The 26,676-nt window shown below is 40.0% G+C and overlaps 1 long non-coding RNA gene across 1 annotated transcript in view; it reads right to left on the reverse strand.

Annotated features, from left to right (window-relative positions):
• The window catches only part of LOC117250175 (uncharacterized), a 108,103-nt gene that overhangs the window by 80,436 nt on the left and 991 nt on the right, over positions 1 to 26,676 (reverse strand). The window lies entirely within an intron of this gene.

Raw genomic sequence — 26,676 nt, forward strand, 5'->3', positions numbered from 1 at the left:
CTAATGGCCACTTGAGGCTGAAGCAAGAAGCAAGTCAAATGACATATTTTTAGCTAATGACAACACCCAAATTTCCTATATTCGGGTGATTATACACTAAAGAAAACATACTTTTTATATTAAATACAAATTCTGACAATATATCCCCCTAAATCCCTCACACTAGACTTTTAAGTTTAGTCCATAATAATGGTTAATATGATTTTTTTTTTTTAAATCCCAAATTTATTTAAAACATTTGAAAGGTTTAATTTGTCTGGAGAAATCTGACCTTTGTTTTAACACATAAAACTGACATTTCACCTTCACAAAATACAACAAAAACCCACATATACAGTTTACTACAAGCACACACACTCGTGGTTTGCAGTGGGATGAGAGATGGATGGGCAAATATTGAGTTGTGACAGAGTAAACAATGCCCTGGTAACCAGATGGCTGGACTGACACACACACATGCACACACACATTTGACAGTGTCTGTCAAATCTCAATAGCTGGTGGCTCAAAGGAAAAATATTGTAGGGAGAGACAGAGTGTGAGGCTTGTTTCAAAGCTGAGATATGCTCCACTCATTTATCATCGTCTCTTCCCATCTAACATCTATCTCTACCTCCATCCATTCAACACTGTCTTTTTTCTTCCCTCCATTTCTTTATCTCCCTCTGTTTCAGCTTATCTCTCCTTTCCTGTCAGCTACTAAGGTGACACAGAGCCACATGTCTTGAGATGAAGCCATAGTTTCACAACTGCGGACAGCTCCTTCACAACTTCAGCACCACGGTCAGTGACACTTATGCCTTCTCTTTTGCAGGCAATATTTTCAGCCCATATTTACAGCACCAAGCACTAAATGGTGCTACAGCTTTTGATACTGTGACATGCACATGAATTTGGCAGAGAACACCCAGACTCACTTTGCTTTCAATGCTCATGAAGATCCCATAATCCCTCTGGTGCCACTGTAAGGCCAAAGTTTAGGTAACATTTGTTTGATAAATACAAGCTTTATTCAACTTGATGCACTTTTGTGAACGTCTGTGCTACTTGCATCCACACAAGGGTGACAAATAAAACAAGTAAATCAACATGAACTGTCTTAAGTTTCTAAGCGACCACAAACCTCCAGAACACCTTCAATGCTACAAGTATTCAGGATTTTTCACATAAGTTCTGGCTGAAATGCACAATTTCGACACGCTTAGAAAAAAATGATCCTGCAACGCCCTGCCCCACACACACACACACACACACACACACACACACACACCTGTCAGCTGTCAAGTATGTCGAGCACTATCTTCCACAGGGCAACGCTCGAGCTCCATCACAGACGTATAGAGGGCAGGTTAATAGACCCGTAATCACAGAGCACATCACCCCATCACTCTCTGTCTATCAGTCTTTAACCTCTTTATCTCCCCTCTTGGTCTTCTCTCTGAGGCATCGTCAGATATGGGATTACTGTACTCGTTGTTAAGACTGAAGCTACAGATGTCGAAACCTTGTGGAAATATAATAAAAGAATAATTCAACTTTGTCTTACTCTTTTTGCAGAGAGTAAGATGATCATATCTGTGAGCTAAAAATTAGACTGGACCCAGTAGCTGGTTAGCTTAGCTTAGCACAAAGACTGGGAACAAAGATGTATTATTAACCAATTCGTAATAACTCATGAACCAACACTTTGCAAAGAGTGCCTCATTAGAGAGTGGTACCAAAATCTCTAAAATAGCATTTCAATCACAATTAAACACTTTTAAACTCACTGTCTTATATGCTATTTTAGAGAGTGGTACCAAAATCTCTAAAAAAGCATTTCAGTCACAATTAAACACTTTTAAACTCACTGTCTTATGTTTAAGCTTCCTATATAATTAACACCTACTGTTCAAAAATGAATACGTCATCAAAAAAAGAGCAGCATATGAGGTGGACCTCATCGACTGGCAGATGGTCTCCATCCAGTAATTGAACACTAACCTTGGTCCCATCATCATTATCTCTCTGTATCCTCTGAGTCTCCATGGGTTAGTCAAGTGTACCCACAAGAAGTATATATCTTCAAGGGGGATTTTTTTTGGCTTGCATTCTTACCGCTAATAGGAATGCTGAAGTGACATGAGCCGGCCAGCGGTTAGTAAAGCAACATGCTTTTGTAGGACATTCAAAAACAATCTACTGTTCTAATGCACAGGTTTCTAAAAATGGCTGTTGCCTGTGCCGGTTGCCTTGTTTCGACCAATCCCCGAACTCTTAAGTCATTCATGTTTCCACTTGTGCTGGAAGAGTAAGTACTCTGAAATAGGGGTTATAAAAGTCCCTCAAAACAGCGTTCTATCTAGGGGTGGGAATCTTTGGGCACCTCACGATTCGATTACGATTCAGGGGCTACGATTCGATTATAAAACGATTATTGATGCATCTTTAATTTATGTATATTGATGCACTTTTTCACAACACACATTTCTTTTTGTCTCACTGAATAAGCATTCAACACTTGCAAGTTTTAAAAACAGTGCATTTGTAATAAGAAAGAGTTGAATTCATTTCCATTATATTTTATTAAACATATAAATGGAAATGCGTGCAAACTGGAAAGTTACAACTTCGTTGTATGGAACCAAAGGTAACAACAGGTATCTTAAATCACAAGATAAAATGCGTAGTTAGAGTAACAAATGATTCTGTGGCGACAGACGTCCACGCATCACATGTAACTGTGTTCCTACCTGCCTTCAACAGTGAGGCCATGACTTCTGTTTGGTTTGATGGTAGAGTGTTGGTGAAATAGCGTTGGGATGGGATGGTGTATCTGGGCTCCAATGTATGCAGCAGTGCTCGAAATCCCTGATTTTCCATGACAGAATAAGGATGCAAATCCTTGGCAGTAAATGCCACGATGGCCTTCGTAATTCGCTTCGCCTTTTCCGATGAGGGTGGCAGCTTTCTAATTGCTTCCTCGATTGTTCTCTGGTCGGTAGCGCCATAGTTGCCGCAGCAACAACAGCCTGCCGTCTCCCTGACTCCTCCATCAGGTGGAATCGAGTTACATGGCTTCTCATGTTTGTTGTGTTGCCAAAGTATTTTATTTTAGCACGACACAGCTTACATATAACGTGGCTCTTGTTCAGTTCGCTTCCGCCGTCAACGTTGTAGAAGCCGAAGTATTTCCACACATCTGCTTTTAAATTAGAAGGAGCTGTTCAGCTCTCACGGCGAGGTGGGTAGCGGTCAGCCATGTTTGTTTTCCTCTGTGCGCGTGTTGGCATGTCTGCTCCAGGTGCGCATCCCAAAGTGTCCCGGAGATGACACGTACCGCGCTTCTTAGTTCCACATTATTTAGAACCTTCTGTATTACTCTAATTAACAGATTTAAATAATCGAAATTTGGACGTTTGTGAAGCGATTCAGATTTGTCCACGTCCGAATCGCGATGCATCTAAGGATCGGAAATTTCCCCCACCCCTAGTTCTATCAACTACGATCGTTCCTAGTTCTTGCAGTGCGGACAGAATAACAAGTGGAATTCCCAGTACAGTATATTATGGAGAGAATTAGATTCGTAATAAGAACACACTGCCGTTACACAGGTTAGCCCCAGTGCTGCTGTTGGTGGAGGGAGTTAATTATTGTTACATTTGTGGTCTGATTAACAGTAAAGTCAAATTAAGTACCTTTCCAAGCTACTGTAGCTGTCATATTTCGCAAGCCCCCAAGTGGCTGCTGTTTCCATGGAAAAGCATCAAATTTCATCTAAAGAAAGTTTGAAAAACGATAGATGTAGGTCAGTCTGTAGTCAATGTTTTTGAGAGAGAGAAAAAGAAAGAAAGAGTGTGAGCAGCTCCAAAAATAGAAAATCAATGTTGATATTGTGGCAGGCCGCCACATATTAATGTATGAGTTGGAAACGGTGATGTAGAAAACTGACTGTCCAAAGTTATATCCAAGTGTGAGATGTATCAGCCACATCATTTAACATGTACACATGTTGTATGTGATACTTTGAAACCTACAAGTGCCATTCAGGTATGGTGTGATAGGTTATGGCGACCATATAAAGCTCCACAGTCTAGTTTCTGTCTAATTGTAGTAAAAATTTTAACAGAATTCTAAGAAAATCAGCAAAAGAAAATGTGAATTTATGCTCTTTCTAATCCACTACTGTTATGTGAATATTGGGCATTGGTTCATTGAGATAAGCAGTAGGTAGCCCTAATTCTATAGGTGCCATTAGAGGAAGAGGGCGCAAAGAGATGACATCATTAAAAGAGCACCAGTCAAAACTTGAATAAAGGAAAACAATGACGTTAGTTTGAAGAACTAGTATTACAGCTGTGTACACTTGGAAGAGTTCTGGTAACAACCCTGTGTGTATAAGTGTGCTAAAAGCCATCCAGTAATGATGGCGAGAGCTTGCGGGGCATATAAAAACTTTTTTTGCCTTATTTCAAGATTATTTCAAATTTGGCTTTTACACCCAGGCTTATTATGCACAAATTGAAAATGAGCATAAAAGGAGATATGAGTGACTTATTACCAATATGAAATAACACAAGCTGTGGTTAACTAAATACAAAAACTACTTAGTCAAAGCAGATCCTTTGATGCCAACGCATTCGCCCCACACACTTGCACACACACGTGCACACTTACAATTACCATATGCTGTTGTGGCGTCTTTGTATTTGAGGCCTAACCTGTATAATAGGTGTCACATTAGCAAGACAACAAATCAAACCATCCTTCATTTCCCAGGCCTCTCCTCTGCTCCACAGCTGTAGGCCTCTCTTTGTTGTCAGGGGAGTTTCTAATTAATATGATAAATAAGATGGCGGGTTCGACTCCCTGATGCTTTTTAATTGGAGGAAGCCTTGAATGGCACGCGGGCAGAGGCAGAGATTAGCGGGTTATTTGTGAGTGTTTTGTATGAGGAGGAGAGAGAGAGATAGAATTTTTATCCTCGCAGTGATTTCCTGTCTCATTGTGATACTCGACTCAATGCTCGTAACATACACACACACACACACACACACACACACACACACAAAGACACATACATGCACACACACACATAGCACAGCGGGTTTTGAGAGACAGCTGACAGTCTGGTTTCATGAGCCGCCATGTTAGCGCTTCCTGACGATCAAAACCACATTCACGTAGTTCCGTTTCCCAATCGGCTTCAATAACATGCGCACCATTGACACATTTACAGTTTTAGACCACCTGCAAGTGCACTGACACCAAAATCTGAATATTTACAAGAATATTGTGGAAAGGAAAGCCATAAACTTTCATTTCGACTGGTTTATGAACATTCTGTCCAGGTTTTTAGAAAAAGACAAGAATTTGAACCACATATGTTGGTGGAGTTTGATGTTTTGCAACTTTATTTTTGTTTTTGTCGTGTTGCAGTGTAGTGCATGGTGTGTGTGTGTGTGTGTGCAACGTTCTCATGGTGTACCATGCACCACCTACGGAACACAACACGAAAATCGGTCGAATATCTGACAGCTTTGCCTCAAGCGTCTACGTATCACCAGCCCACTTCTCTTCAATACACACACACACACACACACACACACACACACATATAGACTGACACACACACTACTCTGATCTCGTCATCCTCAGCTAATCCTGCTCCATCTAAATCAGAGCAAACCGCCCGGGGGGGACAAACGGCCGTTGTTTTGGGCCCATCTAATCCTTCTCTCCATCATTCTCATCTCCTTCTTATGTCTGACAAGGCTCCTCAACATCAGTGGAGATCAACAAAACCGCAACTGTGTGTGTGTGTGTGTGTGTGTGTGTGTGTGTGTGTGTGTGTGTGTGTGGAGAGAGGATGTTGAAACAACCACAGAGCCATCCAAAGGGGATTTAACTCCAGTTTCTCCAGGCCTATTTTAGTGTCGCGTGTCAAGACTCAACAACTAAGAAAATCCTGTCTGGCTGGACAGTCAAAACCTCTCTCCGTCTCTTTCTGAGAAATTAGAGCGTGGTACTCCAGAATAAATTCCCCTTTCTGGCACCACCGAGGGTGTCAGAAAAAGAAGGAAGGAGGAGAGACAAAGAATGGAGAGGAGCGGGAAAGAGGAGATAGGAGATGAAGAGAGATTAGTGGATGAGAGAGAAGATGTACGGGAGGATGTGAGGAGACGAGAGGCAGAGAAAACAGGAGCGGAGAGAGCAAGTTAGGAGAAGGAGAGATTATTGTATAGAGGAGGTGATGGAAAGAGTGGATCAGAGGGAAGGAGAGATGAGGAGCAGAGATAGAGAAGAGACTAAGAAGATCAAAGTGTATGAAAGTGAAGAAAGGACGAGAGGAAAATAAAGAAACTTGATTCATGAAGTTATTTATCACCATTTTATAATATGAGATCTTAATTGGAAAAGGAAAGTTGGAAAGTTTATTGAACAGCGTCCTTTTCAGCCAGATGCTCAGTTTTAACCCATTAGAAAATGAACGAGACAAACACAGCTGGAGCGCTGCACAACATTTTGGACCAAAAATAAAAACCCCATCATCGAACACTTCGTCTAAAGTGAGTCACTGCTGCACCAGTGAGAAGAGTCTCCTCAGCCCGACAGAAACACAGTGACTCCCTGCTCTAAACATAGCCTCATGCACTTTACTCTGCACTGACATCCACACTGCATTTCTCCATGGGAGGCTTAAACAGACACATCCAGCTGCCTCAGAGGAATGAACCTGGGTCAAACACACTTAGCCACCTTGAAAGTGACCAGACTGCCAGAGTACAGAGGTTTCTTTGATAGATTAGAAAAGTCTGGAAATTTTGGTGTATGAAAAGGAAGAGGAGAGGAGAGGAGAGGAGAGGAGAGAGGAGGAACAAACTAGGATAAACAGAGAGATTGTAGGAGAAGACAGGACGTGATCAGAGGAGAAGGTGCAAGGCAAGAAGAGTAAAAAGGAGAGGAGAGGAGGGGAGATGAGAAACAACAAAGTTGAGGAAAAGAAGAGGTGACGAGAGATTATTGCCAGAAGCAAAAGACATGAAAGAGGAGTTGACCAAAGGGAACAGGCTAGGTAAGGGGAGGAAATAAAAAAAGGGGGATGAGACAGGAAAGGAGGGGAGGATTGGCGATATATAGAGGAGACAAAACAGAGAAAGCAGAAAAGATGTGAGAAAGAACAGAGGGAGGAACAAGAAAGTCTGAAAGAAGTTATTAACAGGAAAAAGAAGAAAAGAAAGGAGGGGAGGAGATCTGAAGAAGAGGAAGGATAAGAAAAGGAAAAAAGGAGAGGATGGAGAGAGGAGAAGAAGAAGGGTGAGGAATGGAAAGAGACAGGATATGAATGAGGGCTGAGGAGAAGAAAGAAGGTAAAAGAGGAGATTCGAGGGAATAAGAAAGGAGGAGAAGAGGAAAGGGGACGAGGAAAGGAGAGGATGGGGAAACAAGGAGAGGAGAAATGAAGGGAGGAGATATATAGAGTGGAGGAGATGAGGTAAAAACATTAAAGGAGGAGAAATGAGGAAGAGGTTAAAGGTGAAGAGAGGGGAGGAAATAAGAAGAGAAGGAAAAGAGAAGGAGATAAGATTTAAAGAGGAGAGGGAAGGATGCGAAACAAGGAAAGGAGGGCTCGGAGTGCAGGAGAAAGAAAAGAGGAAGCAAAAAGAGGAGAGGAGAGGAGAAGAGATACAAAAAAGCAAAGGGGACACGGAAAAGAGAGAAGAGGAGGGGAAGGAAAAGACAACGAGCCGAGATATACAGAGTGGAAGATGAGGTAAAAACAGGAAAGAGGAGAAATGAGGAGGAGACGTAAAGAGGGAGAGACAATTTAAGAGAAAAGATAAAGAGAAGAGGAGATACTCTGTGAAGAGGAGAGTAGAAACAAGAAGGAGATAAGCAAAGGAGAAATACAGAGCAGAAGAGAGGAGGTAAAAAGAGGGGAAGAGGAGCAGAAAAAAGGCAGAAACACACACACACACACACACACACACACACACAGTTGCCACTTTGCTACAGCAGCATTTAAAGCTGTAATGACAGGCCAGAGAGTGATAAGAGACTCTGAGTGGAGAGGCCACTATAGCTGCTCTCCTCTCCCTGCTAACAACTGTAATTATCCAAACTCCACACTCACTACTATTGATCTCTCCCTCTGCCTCCCCCCCCTCCTCCCCCGGCCCTGTGTCTATGTCTCTCTGTCTCTCTCTGACAGGGTGGCGGTAGAGTGCGTCCCTCTCAGCACAAGAGTTGTTCACACCTGCTGCCGGTAGATGTGGAGAGCAGCCACAAGGACTTGGACAAATACGTGACAGCCGCAAAACACAAATATTGGTGCAGCTCCGATGTTCCCCTCGCTGTGTGTGTTAAGTATGAGGAGCGTGTGTGTGTGTGTGTGTGTGTGTGTGTGTGTGTGTGTGCGCACTCTCATGTCTCGCACACCTGGTTTGGAGAACATGGCTACAGATTAGCACCACCGCTGTCGTCACAGTTACACCGTCACGTGTGTTAATTTGTGTGTGTGGTTTTCTATCAAATGTCCCCACGCGGATAGAAAGACGAAGAGAATTTAATTCAAAGTGGCTGGTTCTTGCTTCTTGTTTAGCTTGTGTTTAAGGTCAACATATTTAAATCAAAATGGATTTTTAGTTTTAGATGTTTTTTGTGAGGGTCAGAATAATAACCTGCTTGTAAATAGAGGTAATGTTTTTTTTCTTTTCTATTACTTTTCTATTTACATTTATCTGTAATAAAGGTAAAAATAAAAATTAGTTAGTGATAGATAAAGGTAGACTGAGAAGTGATCAGCACCATGGCCCTCAGAGCAATAGGAGCAAAAGACAATATAGTGTGCCAAACATATAAATGCTAGACTTTGACATGGGAGACAGCTGTTAGAGTCCAGTTTCCAAGGGTTGGTTTCTTTTAACTATGATCATGATTGATCCCTAACCTCAGAGGGTTACTTTAGTATTTGTCACCCTTGACTTTTCCCATGTTTTTATGGAGACAACAACTTCTAAAACTGGTCTAGTATTGGGTGAGAAAATGTGACCACTCCAGGCATGTTCACACCGTCAACATATGTCCATTAAATGTATTTGTTTTTGCCACTGACAGGCTCAGATTGTGTCCACAAAGCAGTACGGTACAGGTTATTTAAATGGAGTCTGGTGGCAATAGTGATTTCAGGGCTGTTCCTGTTTAAAGAAAAAGGACCTTACTCTTTCACAAAAAGGGTCTATCTCTAGAGGGATCCTTACCATTGTGCTGTCAGACTTAAAATAAGAATCTGAGCCTTACAGTGACAAAAACAACCACTTTTGATGTTTCCGCAACAGTGATTAGTAACACATTTGGAGGGCACAGAAAAATGATGTAATGCTGATGGGGGCATCAGATCAGAAAAGGCTTATGTTTGTCATTCTGGAGAGAAACAACAAACAATAGCTGTTTTGTTTAATCAATCACCAAGTGACACTCAAACTGCAGCAAAAGAAATCCAAGCAAATATAATCAGATGAGTGATTCAGAGGAAGGCTTAGAACGTCGCTGAGCAAAAAGCTACAGGAAAGACTGGCAATTGATTTTCAAACCAAGCCCAGATCATATCAGCGATGTCACACTGTTGGACTGACAGGTAATGTCTGAGAAGTATAGAGCAGAAGCACCACAGCAATCTAGTTAAACCAAAGACCTCACACACAGTAGATAAATTCCTTTTAACAGTTTGAAGTTGATGCGCCTGATGTGCAAAAGGACAATGCCCTCTCAGGGTGACATCTGGAAAATCTAAAATGTCAGTTTTTATGGAGGATAATCAGCCTTCACCTTAGTCTGACCACCAGGCATTTTTGTGTTTGTTTGAGGGACTTTCAACAGGTTTCATGGGTCCAAATCTTTCAGCCATCAGAGGAGAATGAAAACACATTTCACCTGACAGAAGCAATAACCTTGTGCCGGTGTAATAAGAGGATGACATTAAATGTGTCCTTCCAGCTCAGACAGATGAGGGATTTCAGAGGTGTCTTGGAGGTGTACAACTGTGTCTCCAAAATCACTGAAATCAGGAGATAACAAAATACCTCTTTGACACTGACCAAAGATAAAGGCAGATATTCTTATTAGCACTTAAGAGGGAGATATAAAGGGAAATTAAGCTGAGGAGTTTTGTCAAACCACTAACCTTGTCAAATTCTTCATGCATGCTCAAATATAATCTGTTTCCCAGATTTGTTAAGTGGTTTGACCACCTACTGTGCCTCTTTGTGTTTTCTCTTTGAAAAGACACTTTTAAATTTAATGAAACATTTATTTTACCTTTTGATTTTCTTCTGCTAAGCACATTGAAAATAAGTTCAGTATTAAAGTTTACATAAAGCAAACTTTGCTACTCCTCCACACCTGATCCAAAAAAAAAGGGTAAAAACAACAAAGCTTTAATGTTGGTTTTTAATGAGGTGCGCTAACAACACTAATAAGTCATTATTAGAGAAGATAACGGTGTACAGAATGTATTTCACACTGTGACAAAGACCTGAAGAAGAAAAATACCAGAGTGAAATTGAAAATGTCAGGGCTTTAAGTGTTGAAACTAATCAGGCGAGCTGTCATTATAAAGGCAAGGTTAATAGCTGCTGACAGAATCACCTTCAGCAGACACCAAGATAAGAAAAGGTCTTTTTATTAGCACTGCTGGGGCAAACACACACTCATACACACACACATACATATGGTTGTGTATCTGAACGCATATAAATACTCCACAGGATCGATGTGGGAGATCCAGTTGCCGTGCATCTCCTGTTGTAGCCATATGTGGACCATCAGATAGCGCCATTCAGCAGGGGGAAGGATTTACAAGTCGCGCCGTGGCCTCGACACCCGCACAAAACCCCTCTTTTGTTCCCCCATCACCTGTTCCAGATTTATGACGTCCAATTACAAACGAGGATGCTAACAGTATTCCCCATTAGCCTATCAAATGCTTTAGTGGTTGTTCCCTCAAAGGGTTATCTGGCCTTTCAGCAGGGGCGTAACCAATTTATGGCCCCCCCAAGAAGATCTGAACAAAGACCTCCCTGGCTCTGCTTTTTGTTTTCCTGCACTGCTCCCCAAGACAGGTAATTAACAGGGAAGGAGTTTGTGGTTAATTTGTGAGATAATTATCTAAATTAAACTGCCTTTCGTCACACGGGGGCTCTATCTCTCTCTCTCTCTCACTCGCCTACACGCACGCAATCTCTCTCTATCATTTGATGAGGGTGGTCAGGGTATTGTGCCGCTGTAGAAACAAAACCAGTAATGACATGTTCTTCTTGCTTTCCTTTTGTTTTCTTCTGCTTTGTTTTGCTTTTTCTTTGTTTTTTAGTCAGAGAAGAAGTAAATGAAGAGGGTAAAGGAGCAGAGGGAGAGAGAGAGACTGAGGAACACAGAAAGAGAGGGAGATAACGGAGAGAATCAGTTTACTTACAGACTTTACCGCATGACAAAAGAGAACAGTGCCATTAACACACACACACTATAATCTGATCTGCAGCGGCTGTTATTTATCAGGTAGCTCTGAATAGTGGCGTTGATCTGAGAGGCACTGTGCGCCTCTCCAGAGGAGCTGGCTCAGGAGATCAGATTACTGAGGCAAGTTCAGGAATGAGATTCCAAATTTAGTCTGAAGGAGTAACATTCAACAGTGATTCAAGTCTCACCGATTTCTAGCATCTGTTGGGGTACCCAGCACATGGATCTAGTACTAAAAGGTGGAGCTGTGAACACTGTAGTCCATTGATTGGTCAATAGCGGACGGTCCCTCTGCTCAGGGCTGAGTTATGGCTGGTTTTGAGTCTTTTCTGTAACCACTGTTCATACCATGGAGAGTTTAATTATAAAACTGTAACTATGAAATGAAAGGATGTTTTGCTGGCTCTTCCAGCATCTGGAGTCGAAGACTAAAATAACTTAATTCACAGTGCAGCAGATGGCGGTAATGCAACACTTACGGATACCAACTGCTGTTAAACTCACCAGAAAAAGAAGAAGATGGCCAGATGTACATGTATGTGGAGGAAGACATCTCTTATCATTTTCAGGAACATGATGGACTGGAAGCTGTTTTTGTCTGATGTTATTCATGTCCTTTTTACGTCTTTAAAGATATAAGTTCACTCGCCAAAGCGCTGCCGTAAATGCTTAATGATAAACAAGGCACAGTTAGCTTGCTCAATGTTAAAGTGTCTTTTGTAGGAAAGACATAAACCCTTTACATGCTCATCCCTGTGATGTTAATGCTTTCATTTACAATACAGTCATACCTGCATTTTCCCTGACATTTTATAAGGTCTTGAAGTGGGAAAGTGGTAGTACAGATTCCCTGAAAATCAATACATGCTCCAATTTACACATGACCCCATACAGGAAACAGCATTTCAGACTGCATGTGTGAAAAGGGTTTCAGTGAAAAAGATAAGACTACTGACCAATCACAACTCTTGCAGTCTCTATAGCCACTGTACAGTAGCTCCAAAATGTGGTCAGATAAGGAGCCTACACACGTAACCCCTTAAAGCAGAACCATGAATACAACTTGATAAAGCTGAGTGCTCGCAGTGTCTGTCACCTCAAACACAAACACACTCAATTAATGGCCACCCACATCATCGGTAAAGGAGTAAATCAGCAGCCCTGACCAAAAAGAAAAAATAGTTTTCTCCACCACAGACTGCAGCAAAAAAATTCATTTTGGAGCTGCCAGAAATTTTTCTGAGGCTTATTGGGAGCTTTAATATGTATTGTTAGGCTGTGGAATTTACAGTTAATACATTAATAAACCGGTCTGGGCTTGTACACGTGGTATTTGAGGGAGAATTTCAAGTATCATGTGCCCACTACAAACACTTCTCACACACACTCCACACCAAAAATAATAACTGCACTGTGACAGGGCCAGATAGGACCCACATGCAAACAGAGGACACGCATGCAGAAACAGACAACAGCCAACTTTGGAAACCTTGACAACTAAGTAAGACGGTGGACACCCAAGATAAGGGATGGACGATAATAGATTTTTTGCCAATATCCGATATTCCGATATATAACAACTTATTTGGCCTATAACTGATACCGATATCAATATATCCATTTTTCCCCACCTAATTTTAGTGACGAGAAGTTGTTGACTTTTTCAAATATAACCAATGTGCTCTAATATATGGTCCCCAAAAGTAAAACTCCACTGAGCTCAAATGTTCTAATCGACACTGAGATATGAGCATATGTTTAACACCATGTTTTAAACTTTAATCTAAAGAAATCACTAAGCAGGATTTTGAAGTACCAACTAATGGATACATGAGCCTTTGCGGGTGCAACAGCAGTCCATCATTGGGAGATCAGGGTGGACAGATCAGCCTATATTTGACGAATAGATTTCAGATAACGATTTCTCAACTTCCAGCGAAAAACTTTGAGAGAAAATTTCATTAGAATTTGCCATTTCCCTGATGTTTTTCAAGTTCGATATATTGTAATTTGCATAAAAATGCCTGGATGGAAACCCAGCTAGTGTGTCTGTGTGTCTGTCTTACTCCCTCTGTCCTCACCCATCCCTCCTCACTTCCTCTCTCTCTCCGTACAGTATGAAGGAGGGATGATCGCTCCCTGTCACATCTGTTGGCACGTTGCCATCAAGCCTTGACAGGAAAATAACACTCTTCAGGGAAAATAATACACTCGTTCTGCCGTCGGCGCTCCCAGACACATGCCTCGGCGTGTGTGTGTGTGTGTGTGTACGTGTGTGTGCGTCTAAAAGCCCTCGTCGCTGCTGTCAACCTGAGTACAAAGGATCACTTTATATGATTAGTATGCATCTCTGAAAAACATATTGAACAAAAAGCCCTGCCCCGAATGCTGCTCCACGCCAATTAATGGATTAAGAAATTATTTTGAGGCGAGGCTTGTTGTGAGACAGCTATGATACGTGGCTGGAGAGGCATTTCTGTTGTGGTTATTGCCAACTATAAGACCCGAATGCATTTTGATCATACAACAGCAACGTACACAACCAGATATTTGTCTTTACTGAGTGACAAGGCCTATAAAACATCCCCCTGCTCCTTTTAAAGCAAAAAAAAAGAACTTCCTCTACAAAGGTTGATATAAAACACCCTCTGGCAGCTGAATCAGAGGCTCCTGAGCAGCAGCAACTCGTCCCTTTTACTGTGAAGATTCAAACTAGGAACCGTCTGTATGCCACGCACCATCATCCCCATGCTGTTCAGAGGACAAAAGCCACTTTGACACGGCAGTTAACCCAAGCCCTGCAGAGCCCCGGAGCCCCTTTAACCCTCTGCTCACCCAGCTCACACTCATGTGTTAAGAGCTGCGTTTATAGATTTTGGAAAAAGCTGAAAATAGAGATTGAAATCGACTTGGCCTCGAAGATGACATGTGATTTCTTACTCAGAGGCACTCCGCTTTAGGTGTGTATATGTGTCTGTCTCTGTGTGTGTCAGTTGGAGGAGAAAGATCTAAACGTATAAGCGGTAGCTGGCGTTAAGATGTCCTGTCTGTTTTACATAACCAAAACTATGAGCAACCTTTTCTGGAAGACAAGTGCCTCTTCTGTGCTGACAATTATTTTCAGTGTCAATTTTTTTTTCTTCCAATTAATAAAAAAAAAAAAAAAAATGCGAGTGAAAAGTCAAAAAAAGAAATGCCCCTCATAATTTCCCAGAGTCCAAGGTGACGTCTACTAACTGATTGTTCTGTCCAGACAAAAATCTGAAACCAAGAGATATTAATTTTACAATTACAAAAAATAAAGAAAATGAGCAAATCCTCACATTTGAGAAGCTGAAATTTGAGAATATTTGGCCCTTTTGCTTTGAGAAAAATTAAGAGGGAAATGAATATCAGACTTTAAATTCCTAAAATTGTAATCTGTTGCTGGTTCAATCATCAGGAATGGTGCTAAAATTGTTGAAATTGATTGATAAATAACCAAAGAGGCAAACTTCAGATCAGAGTAAAAAGGGTATATATTTAATTGAAAACGAGCCTGTAAGATTATAAAAGCCACACTACTTCTTACTATAACTCAGACCAAGCATTCATATATTATAAGGTGCCTCAATGTAAGAAAATATTCCCACTCTCTATACAAGTTTTTAATGCTGGATTTGTATTGCTGGGCTAAAATGTGTAAACATTTTGTACAGATTTTCTGTTTAAATGTCATAGATTTCAATGTCATCAATGTACATAAATCACGGCTAGTCAACTTCATGGGGTCACCTTTTTACAGGGTTCCCAAACATTTTTACACATGACTTTTCAAAACTTTTTCTATAACATTTTACCCCATTTCCATGCCATTATATAAGCAGTTTAAAACAGTCTGTATGGACACCTATGAAAAGCTGCAAATTGAAATAGGGCGCATTCCAAATGTGGAGAGTTACTCACACTACATTTCCCCATGACTAAATGTGGCCCCTATTCTACTCTGCACCAAAACTTTTAACGTTTTGACTCAGAGTAGGGCGTCTCCCTTGAGCTACGTGTTATATTTGTCTTTTGAAAGCCATACATTATTAAACACTGACTTACAGTACCCGGCATTTGCAGATAAGCAAACTACTAAACTGACAATGTGTATCATGTGACATTAATGAACATAGTTTTAACAGTAGCTGAAATATATATTCAAAACTTTTCCAAAACATTTGGTTAATTCCAAACCATTTGAAGGCCTGGAAAACAGTTTTAATTTGATAATTTTCTGAGGAATTTCATGATAGTGGGAATACTGTTTTCAGAAAGCTAGGGACTCTGGGGCTGAGTCACTGAGTCATTATTCTCAGTATGTATGTACAATTGACGCAACGTACCACCACATTTTCAAAACTTTTATTTTGAAAATGTCTGTTGTTTGCGTGATTTTCCTTCTTCGAGTTTTTAAACTGTATTTATTTGTAAATGGAACTGGTCCCCCGCTGGCACCAGCTGAATAGGTCTGCGTTAGAGATACAGTCTTTCCATTCCAAACCAGCATGCACACTGCCTTCCCTCCAGCCCGGCACACTCACTAGCACTGAAATGTATTTGCACATGTAATTAGAAATGCATTGAGAAGACTTTCTAATGGTGTAAGTGCATGATGTGATACGTGGTCAAAAGAGTGTAGCGTGAGTTACATCAGCCGGCTGATTGGTATTCTGTCCATTATACACCCTGAAGAGGGCTCAATTCTCAATTTCCACCCAACAACATGGAAAATGGCAGTCCATTTTCCTCCGCTAATGCAAACAACATAGCTCCTCTAAAATCAATGTAATTGGTTGGACCATTTAGTCTGACTGAATATCTTGTGTAATGCTTGTAGTGGTGTGATGATGGCAGCATAGTTCCTTCATAGCGAGGGGGTCTGAGTAATGGGAGGAGCACTGACATGTGAATGGAGGAGAAACCTATTTAAATATACACAGAGACAGATTTGCATTCGTGATGCCCGTCAACCAGGCAGCAGGGATGTGATGTGTCATTTAGCAGATCGACCTGAACCAAGCACTTCTGTTCTCCTCTGAGGTGTGTGTTTGGGAGTGAGAATCCAACTTTTTATCAATAAATGTCATTTTGGCCACAGTTTACACACAATACTGACTTAACCAACAGTTCATTAAGACTTTTACACTCATGGTTCTCTCTTCACACCTGCTGTCTGAAATCCTCAGCGCTGTATTGGGATGATGTAACCATAAAATCAAAACAGAACAAACAAACTCCAGTAACAGGGCCATAGCTACCACTGAGTTGGTATTGTTTCTTTGAATTTGGGGGGCTTTAAAGGGGCATTTCACCAGCTTTACACATCTAGAGAGAGCTTTGAAAGAGCAGCCCACAGTAAAAGATTTTTCAAAACCTCACAGATGTTGAAAATGGGAGAGAGCCCACACATAATGACATGTAATAATAAATTTAACAGTTTTGTTTCAATAGTATGTGGAGAGCAATGACATGGCGTCCCGACTCTCGACTCTCAAAATTTGATATCTCTCGCAATAAAACTTGACTTCAGAGTAAACAAATCTGAAGAACTACGGGCAGGAAGAACTAGCTGTTAGTTTTTGTGCCACTTTTTAAAGAAAACTGACAAAGAAAGTCATGGAGATGGCGAGGACATGGACTGCACATGTTAAAGCGCAAGACGGAGGTGAGTAAATTGCGAGTTGAATCCCATTTCATATTGCATTAAAATCCTCTGAGACCCACAGGACCACTGGTGATCCTTTAGTTTCCCCTCTCACAACAAGATATCAGATTGTAAATATTAAATGTGTTTAATTTGCCTCACACCACAAGAAAATCTGGCAAGATGATCTTTAGAATCACCAAAAAAATCAGGGCTTTGTTGACGATTGTACGGCCCAAAGTCAGCTTTATTCCTGTGCAGTGTGGACCCAGTGTCTGAACAAATAATTCTTTCTGACAGAAAGCCTGACACATAAAGTGGAGCGTACAGGCAAAAATATGTAGACATTTGCAAGGCAGGGAAAGCCAAATGAAAAAGGCTATTTGGTTGCATTATGGGAAACCAGCTGCAAATCTGGATTGCCTTTTTTAAATGTGTCTCATGCAAGCCTCCCATCTTTGTGGGGGTGAAATATTAAACCCCTAAACACTTATGTATACCCTTTAAATGATCTGAGAAGTTTTCATGCTCCTCTTCCCACAGAAACAAGTACATTCTGGCACTGCAAGCAAGCATATAGCAATCACATTTAAAATTCTAAAATTTCAAAGATTTAAGGTTATCTAAATCTTGGAGAGAGCCCTGATCAATTCTAAATTTAACACTGTATTACTCATCAGATGACGCTGATTGATTCTACAGTCAGAAGTAAATGCATCTTAAATTTGTATATGACTTCACAGCTTTGTATTTAAAAGAAACAACTGTATTGTGCTACAAAAAGATAGGTAAAATAGTAGATATTTGTAAGTCATGTGTCTTCTCTACAAGCTCAGGTTGGCTTGTGATTGGACACTGTGAATGTGAACAAACAAACAAACAAACAAACAAAATGCAATAAAGTGACCTTTTCCACTCTGGCTGAAGATAAACACAAGCCTGATCACACTGACTGCCGTCCGCACAGATATACCAGAACGAGAAGAGGAGGACTGAGCTGCTTACTCTTAAGAAATTGCAAAAATTGGGTTAAGGAAAAGTGTGTCTATTTGTGTGAGTTTTACATAAAATGTGCTTGAACCCAAGCTATATTTGTCGATGCATTAGAGGCAGAGAGCGCCTGAGCGGCTGCTCTGTGCTGGAAGCCTTCTCACCAGGATCTGTTTGTCAGCTCCCACATTTACTGCGTGGAGAATGAATGCAGAATGCCGGATATCCATCACATTAATGCGGTTTGATAGCAGCCTGGCACTTTGAGGCAATTCAGTTCACAGGAAGGCTCTCGTATCCCACTGGTCCCTGCTTTTTCTGCAAATGGTTCGGAACACTGCACGCCACTTAAAAACAATTCCTGTGTAGTCGTGCTGGTGGTAGATTTCGCTGTTTTATTGAATTCTACAGTAAAGCTGTTTGTTTTGTCTTTGTTGCTATTGCTCTTACGTCTTTTAGTGAAATATCAACTTGGGCATAGAGAGCGGTGTTGACCCGTGTTCAAAAATCTAAAGATAAACTGGACGCTGTTAGGCCTAATTAAAAAATCTCACATCAGTTCCTTTCCTCTGGAAATTCCAAAAGTAACTGAACAATCACAAAATGCTGATGTTCTGCAGGTAGAGACACCGTTAGGATCATTAAACAATTATTATTTTCTTCAGTGTGCTTCATGCTGTATCTAAAAGCAACTATAATAATAGAATAATCTCATTTCTACAGCACTTTTTACAATAAAGTAAACTGAAAAAGCAAACACAAAAGGCAAAAACATTGAAAACAAAATGGCAAGAGTGAAGGGGTAACATTAGAAGACACATCTTGGATTTTTACCAAGACTCTCACCAAGAAGTTAAAAAAGTTAAATTGCTTTGACTGCAATTGCACGATTAGTCACCAGCCGAGACCTCAGAATAACCAGCAGAGCCCCATCATCAATCAGGAACATTTAGGGTCAACTAATCAGTGAGCATGGCCATGTAACGCCTTGATAGTCTGCAGTTAAATTTACCACTCGGTCATCAAAACTGGATCTGAATCAAAATTTACACAAAGATTTCAAACTATTTGTTATCTTGCCGTTAAAATGGCTGGTAGCATTTTCTGGTCCAATTAGTACTGTATGACCTCAGCTTCACCATCATTAGAACTGAGGACATTTTCGGACATCCTGCAATTGATTTAATCAAGGAAGGCGACACATTAGTCTAAGTTCTGTGTTTAAACTATGAACACACTTAGGGCTGCATCTGATGATTATTTCCATTGTTGATTCATTTGTCAATTATTTTCTCGATTAGTTGTTTGGTCTATAAAATGTCTGAAAATGGTGAAAAATGTCAATCAGTGTTTCCCAAAGCCCAAAATTACCTCAACAGATGTCACGTTTTGTCCAGTACCCAAATCGTTTACTGTCATACAGTGGTGGAAAAAAGTTTTCGGACACCCCATGCATTTGTGAAATATTGCATTAAGAATCACTCTTAGGTCTTAAAGTGCAATTTCTTTTAGTACAGTCACAGCCAAAATACTAAATAAATCCTAAAAAAGCCATTAAAAAATTAAAATTGATTGGTTCCATGAAAATACATAAGAAATTTTGAGTATTGGGTCATTTTGGTACCAGTGATGAAGGTCGTTCTTTTTATTAAAAGACACAATTTTTGTTGCCAAGCTTCGTGTCTACATAAAGCCAGCACATTTGAAAGTTCTTCAGACACAAAAATGGCTAAAACAAGGAACCTAACGCAGGAAACACACCTGAAGATAAAGATTCTCAGCCAGGAAGGGTACAGCTACCACCAGATAGCCAGGAAGTGCAAATGCAGTCCTTCAGCAGTTGGATACACTCTGCAGAAATACAGACGAACCAACAGCTTGGAAGACAAACCAAGATCTGGGCGTCCAAGGGTTTCTTCAGCAAGAAATGACCGCATCCTGATCCGCATGTGCAGGCAAAACCGCCGAATGACATCACAGGAGCTTCAGCAGCAGTGGTCAAACCAAACTGGTGTCCAATGTTCCACCCGCACTGTACGTGGCCGACTTTTAGATCATGGCTTAAGGTCCTACAAGGCTATCAAGAAGCCCCTGAGCAATGAGAGACAGAGGTTAGCCCGGCGTCGTTGGGCCCAGGCACACAAGAACTGGACAGCCAGGAACTGGAAGAAGATTTTGTGGTCAGATGAGTCCAGTTTCCAGCTTTATCTTCCTCCTACTAATGTGAGGGTACGCAGAAGGCCAGGCGAAGCATTATCTCCAGCATGTACAGTACCTACTGTCAAGCATGGTGGAGGCAGTATCATGGTTTGGGGATGCATGAGTGCTGCTGGTGTTGGTCATATCACTGTCTGTGATGGCACATTGAACTCTACCAAGTATTGTACCATTCTCGAAACCCACATGCTCCCTTCTGCGCGTGCACTGTTCCGTCGAGGTAAAAACTGGATGTTTCAACAAGATAATGCCCCTTGCCACACATCCAAGGCCAGTAGAACTTGGCTGCAGGAGCACAGTATCCAGGTCTTAGAGTGGCCAGCTCAATCCCCGGACATGAGCCCCATTGAAAATCTGTGGTGGATTATCAAAAGGTCTGTTTCAAAGCATAAACCAAAGAATTCAGAAGAATTAAAAGCAGTAATTCAAGAAGAATGGGACAAGATTACCCCTCAACAGTGTGAAAGGCTCGTGGGGAACATGCCAGCCAGGGTGAGAGCTCTACTACGTGCCAGTGGCAGGACTACTAAATATTAATTTGATGATGTGATGGTTTATTTATTTTTTGTTCAGTTTTGAACACATTCTCTGTTATTTGTTGACTTTGATACCGACAATGTTGAGAACTGACATATTGAAACTGTCAAGAATTTAGTTTTGTTAGTTTTTCTTGTAAACAATAAACAAAAAAATATAATTTGTATTTGTTTGCATATGTCTAATGCAGCCACACCTTTTGAAACATAAAAAAGATTTTTCCACAAATATTTCATGATAATATTTGAGATTGTGTAAAATTTTAAGGGTGTCCGAAAACTTTTTTCCACCACTGTAGAGGAGCGAACAAACCAGAAAATACTCACATTTAAGAAGCTAGAATTAGAGAATTTTGCCTTTTTTTTAAAAAAAAAAAATTACTAATACCGCTAAATCAATAATCAAATACATTGGTGATTAATTTAATAGTTGAATACTAATCAATTCATCGTTGTAGCTCCAGACTCACTAAGATAAGAACAGCACGTAGACACATGTAGAATATTTAAATTATTTATTTATTCATAATTATGTCACAGAACAAATGAGTAAAGTTCGTCCACTGATGAAGGCCAGGACATGTGAGAAATCTAATAAGTGGACCTTGAGTGAAGGGGTTTCTGTCATGCTTAAGTAAACCTTGAAGCTCAACATGTCGTCGTGAGTTTGAACACATTTATAAGTGGTTGTAAAGCTGCCTGTGAATGATTTATACATAAGTATAGTTACTAAATGAGCACACTGAGGATTAGAAATCATTAGAAATTAGAAATGTATATATATTTGTTGACAAAACAGTGTATTATTAACAATTTACTAAGAATTTATTGTTTATAATTTCCAAATGGGGTGGTAAAAAGGTGTTAAAATACTAATTTTGCTGTCTTTGAATACAACTTGTTTTAAATTACCCTCTAGCTTGATGTTTTTTTGTTTCCAATCTGCTATAATGAATGGTGAAATACATTAAAATTCATTCATAAGATGACTGCAATGACATTTGCAGATATTATGCAGTGTGCAGTCAAGAGCTGTCTTTATTTTCATGGGTCCTAATTTGGGCTGGGGGACATGAAGATAATCAAATATGATAATTTCAACCACACACCTCATTACCAATATTGCAATGACATAGGGCTGACTATTGGTGCTCTCACAAAATATTTACACAGTGAGATTTTTGATAAATAATCATCAGTAATGTGGGTATAATGACTAAGTAGATAAATGCAAAAAAAAATAGAAATGCTAGACAGTCTGGTAAGTTAAGAAAATTACATGTATTTACTGTAATGTAGCCTTTAAAACCAGGAGAAGACAACACTTATAATATTACAGGATCCAAAATCTAAGACCACAGTATCAATATAATATCAATATATTGCCCAACCCTAGTTTTAACTGCAAAAAGTTACAAAGTCAAAAGAGTTTCCTCCACATAAAAGCAGTGACAGCTCAGACTTTTCCTGCTGCATTCTGGGCGACACCACACTCTACCATTTTATTTTTCCCCTCCTGTCTTTACACCCAGTTAACCTTAAGTCTCTGCAAGGAGTGAAAAACACAGTGGAACAATCCAGACACATTTGAGAAGTGAAGCTAATGGCGCATCAACAGGTCGAGACTTTGAGCTCACATAATGGTAGTCTTTATTCCACTCAAGCTTGTTTGGCCATTATGGTACAGTTAGTCTAAATAACAGCTGAAGAAATGGCATAATGCCCGCATAGTGTGAAGAAGTGATATCTGCCTATTCATATTTTAATCTCTACGCTTCTGGAAAAAAACAGCCCATACAGTCTGTTGTGGAGGAGATTTATGCTTTTACTGTGTGCAACCAGAATCCACCAATAAGTGTGATTCATATCTCACAGTAGCTTAGTTACTGCAAAATGTAAAATTTAAAAAAAAAACTTACTACCACGACCCTGTGATGTGAATGTTTCTCAATTAACATGCTGATCGTTTGCTCTGAGTTGATGCATTTTAAGGCAACAAGAGCAGGAATTTGTTGTGTTTGTCGCGCCTTTTACTCAGTCAAACAAGGTCTGTGGACATGGTGACTTTCAGGTTACTATTTATTGATGTCAAAATTACAGTATCAGTCACATCATGTTGAAAATGTGGTGTCAATGTTTATTTTTCTGCTGGTTATTTAGAAAATTAAAATATCCTTCAATTTATTTTCCACACAAATTTAATCAGGAAAGCACTTCAATTTTGAACTTTCACAGTCAAATAACAAAAGATTCTTTACTCTTAAATTAAACACAAAACTTAAGTTAATTCAATTCTTAAACTACAGTAAGTAAAAGTAGTACCATACATCATTTCTTGTCTTATATTTTGTCTTGTTATTGTTCCTGTTATTTGTCCACCGGCTTTTTGCCACTGCCTGTTAGACGCAGAACGACTGAGTAAATCAGAAGCTTTGATTTTTCTGCTCACGGTCAGTTAGTGTCTGGAAAACAGCTGTTTACAGAGTTTATATACACTGGGGACTAATAGTTCTCAAGCCTCCAGTGGGCTCTCTGGGGTTTAAATGACAAAATTTTAAAGTGGATATCAAGCTCCCTCTAGTGGACAGTTTCTACATTGTATATGGTTACATGAAAGAAAAAAGTATGCATGCACTGAGCATAACTTTCTCAAGGCAAGTTAAAGAAAAGCTGAAGGAGCAGAGCTTTTTATCACGGGGCAATCTTGGACACAAATATGTGTGTGTTACAGGATCATCTCTTCATTCGTCAATTGTCACACAGAAAATTTACACAAGGAAATTCACACAAGGCCGCTGAAATGTATCCCTTCAGTCCACACTCCAAATTTGGTCTACACAGGGACTTGAATCGGTGACCCCTCAGTTCCCATACGAAGTTCCCAGCAACTAAGCTACTGTCGCCCAATCTTTTAACTGGCTTTGATTACATTTGTAGAACAATGATGAAGTTCTCTCATTATTCACAGATGTAAGAACTTTGGAGGTCTGACCCCTACAAAGCTACAAAACAAATCTGATGTTGTCCTGTTTTGCATGATTACAACATTTTCTTTGTGTAGGATTCTTGACCTCAGTATTTCTAAAAAAAACTATCTACTGAGGCTATGGTATCTGAGAAATGAGGCACATCTCTACAGAGTTAAGGTTATCACTGTAACCCCATAATGAACCAGAATTCCTGAGGTGCCTGATTACATACATAAATATTTGACCTTTTCCATGGGTTGTATGTTTCAAATCTGTGTATAGAAAGACTGGGGCACAAGATACAGAAGTAGGCAAACAACTGTGTCTTGTCAGGTACAAGATAACTAGTTGTAAATTAATTCTTAATGCGTCATATTAAATGAAAAATGAATATTATATTTAAGAATGTGTTAGAGCTCAAATGTGCATTTACATGTAAGAGAAGTGAAGACAAAATGAGAGGTCAACTGTGACTTGGCGGCACCAGTACCACTGAGTTTCTGTTCATTAGACTGTGCTGCCATCTAGTGGTTAAATTGGGACTTGCACCATTTCTTCATCATGTTTACCAGCATTGTTTCCAACATTAACATGTCAATCCCGAGTCAAATCAATTAATTCTGTCCATTTGTTTTCTTTTTGATCTAAGACTGTATTTACCAATCACCACTGATAAAGGTTTGTATAGTTAGTAGTTAGATAGTAGAAATCTGTAAAAATGCAAGTAGAAAAGACGCAAAAGTCAGTTTGGACTTTCATAGCAAAGTCCATATATTGCGCATGGCTGAACAGAGAAGACCTCCACGATCAGGAAAGCTGACGCAGATAAAATGAACTACATAGCAGATCTGTGCTTGCATTATTAAAAGAAGTCACTTAGTCGCAGCATCATAAAACAGACGACTAGAGGAAGACAATGAGGCAGTTGGAAGCCATGAAATGATGGTGATATCACACAGAGGAGCATCACAAATACACTTAGTTCAGAGATGAAACATCAAGAAACTGTGAGGCAGAAATGATCAGGAGATGTAGGTTTCAGATAAGAGGTTGCTGTTGTGTTAATTCTCTCTCCTCTCACTTAAATAAATTGCTCTTTTCCCGACAGAGGATGACAGACATGTATGGACAACTTTTTAGCCATTTGTAAAAGCACGTTATTATAATTTAAAGTGGTGCTAGAATAAGAAATAAGGGTTGCAGAGATGCAGCAATTAGTGCAGAAATAAGTGGCCCTTTTGTAACCAGGTTACAACCTCTCCAACATTTCCACCACCAGCTGAACCAGCCATCAAATGAGATCCCAGCTGGCCACATCATCAAACATGTTCTAATAAACACTTATTTTGCAACAAACATCAAACTGAACTCATTTAAGTGAGCCATTTCCTTAGCTGACGTATTCGCAATGATTCAGAAAACAATCAATGTAACTTGTGTGTTCAGAGGCATCAAACACAAAAAAACTAAAGAAGATTGCAATTCCACCTCACAGTCTTTGAGTAGAAAGTACCAAGGTTTTTGAAAGAGCAACTGACAGCAACACACAGATTTAATGATTTATCAGGCATAGATACTGAAAATGACGAGGCTATAATTCAAGCCTTTTTTGATGAGTTCTAGAACATCACCTTCAGATCTTCACAGAATAAGGTAAGCAACTTCAAACAATTGATGTAACTGACCAAATTGTACAGTTGTGACAATTGTGCACTTGCGACAGTAACCAGTCCATTGTTGGTGCCATGTTAAGATGACCATGGACGGCTCTGGAGTGAATGAACAAGGACAAGGAGTGGAGTTTGTTACAGTAAAAACAGCACAGTAGTTTGCAGCATACATCAGAAAAGCAGCTCTATTTCTACTTGAGTTATAAGTCTGTAATATTGGTGCTGTAAATTTGGTTAAGTTTGTACATTTATTCACCATTGGCTTAGATTTGTCTTTCTACCCTTTATAAATGTGAATTGTCCAAAGCAAACATCTCTTACTCGTCCATGCAGTGCAGATATTTTTTGTTTTATTAAATCCAAACGTGACATTTCTTGTTTAGTAAGTATTTTGTTGTGGTCTCTCCCTCTTATCTTTCCCATTCACCAGGCTGTGACTATCCTGAGAAAGGTAGGTAGGTAATAATGTTATCTTGCAGGACAGTTGAAAGATATCATAGCTCCAGGTATCATCCCATCGCTTCTTATTCCTTGTTTATTGACTCAGAGTTTAATTAAAGTCTCTTATTAACCCCTGGATACGGCCCGTCTGGTTTATTTTTCTGTCTAAACTTCATCTGATGGCTACAATGCCACAGCAGCTTATGTTAACATAAGTAAAGCATGTAGCCTTCTATGAGAAGTTAGGCTGTAAGAGGGGCGGAGGCAGCAGAGGAACTGTCTCCCGTCTGTATTAATTAAAAAGGGTCCAACTGCTTCCTGCAAACTCATTCAAAGACACGCCCACATGGCACCATATGTCACATGACTAAAGAGTGGCTGAGCGAGGAAGCAAATAGCTGCACATAGATCTGCTCGAACTAATCTGCAACACCAAATGAGCACAAATAATCATGGACAAATCTGCAAACGCACAAAATGTTAATTTGAAAAGCATCTGCATAACAATCATTTGTTTAGCTAACATAACAATTGTTACAACTTAAGCATGATTAATATTAATATGTTTAGGCAACTCAATACACTTTAAAATTTCAGAAAGACTGTGTGGTATGAGTTCAAATGACGCTGGCTTAAAGCATGACTTCTGTTCACTCATTATCCATCATGACCACCTTGACCGCGACTAC

This window comes from Epinephelus lanceolatus, chromosome 24 (genome assembly GCF_041903045.1).
Source record: "Epinephelus lanceolatus isolate andai-2023 chromosome 24, ASM4190304v1, whole genome shotgun sequence".
Lineage (NCBI taxonomy): Eukaryota > Metazoa > Chordata > Actinopteri > Perciformes > Serranidae > Epinephelus > Epinephelus lanceolatus.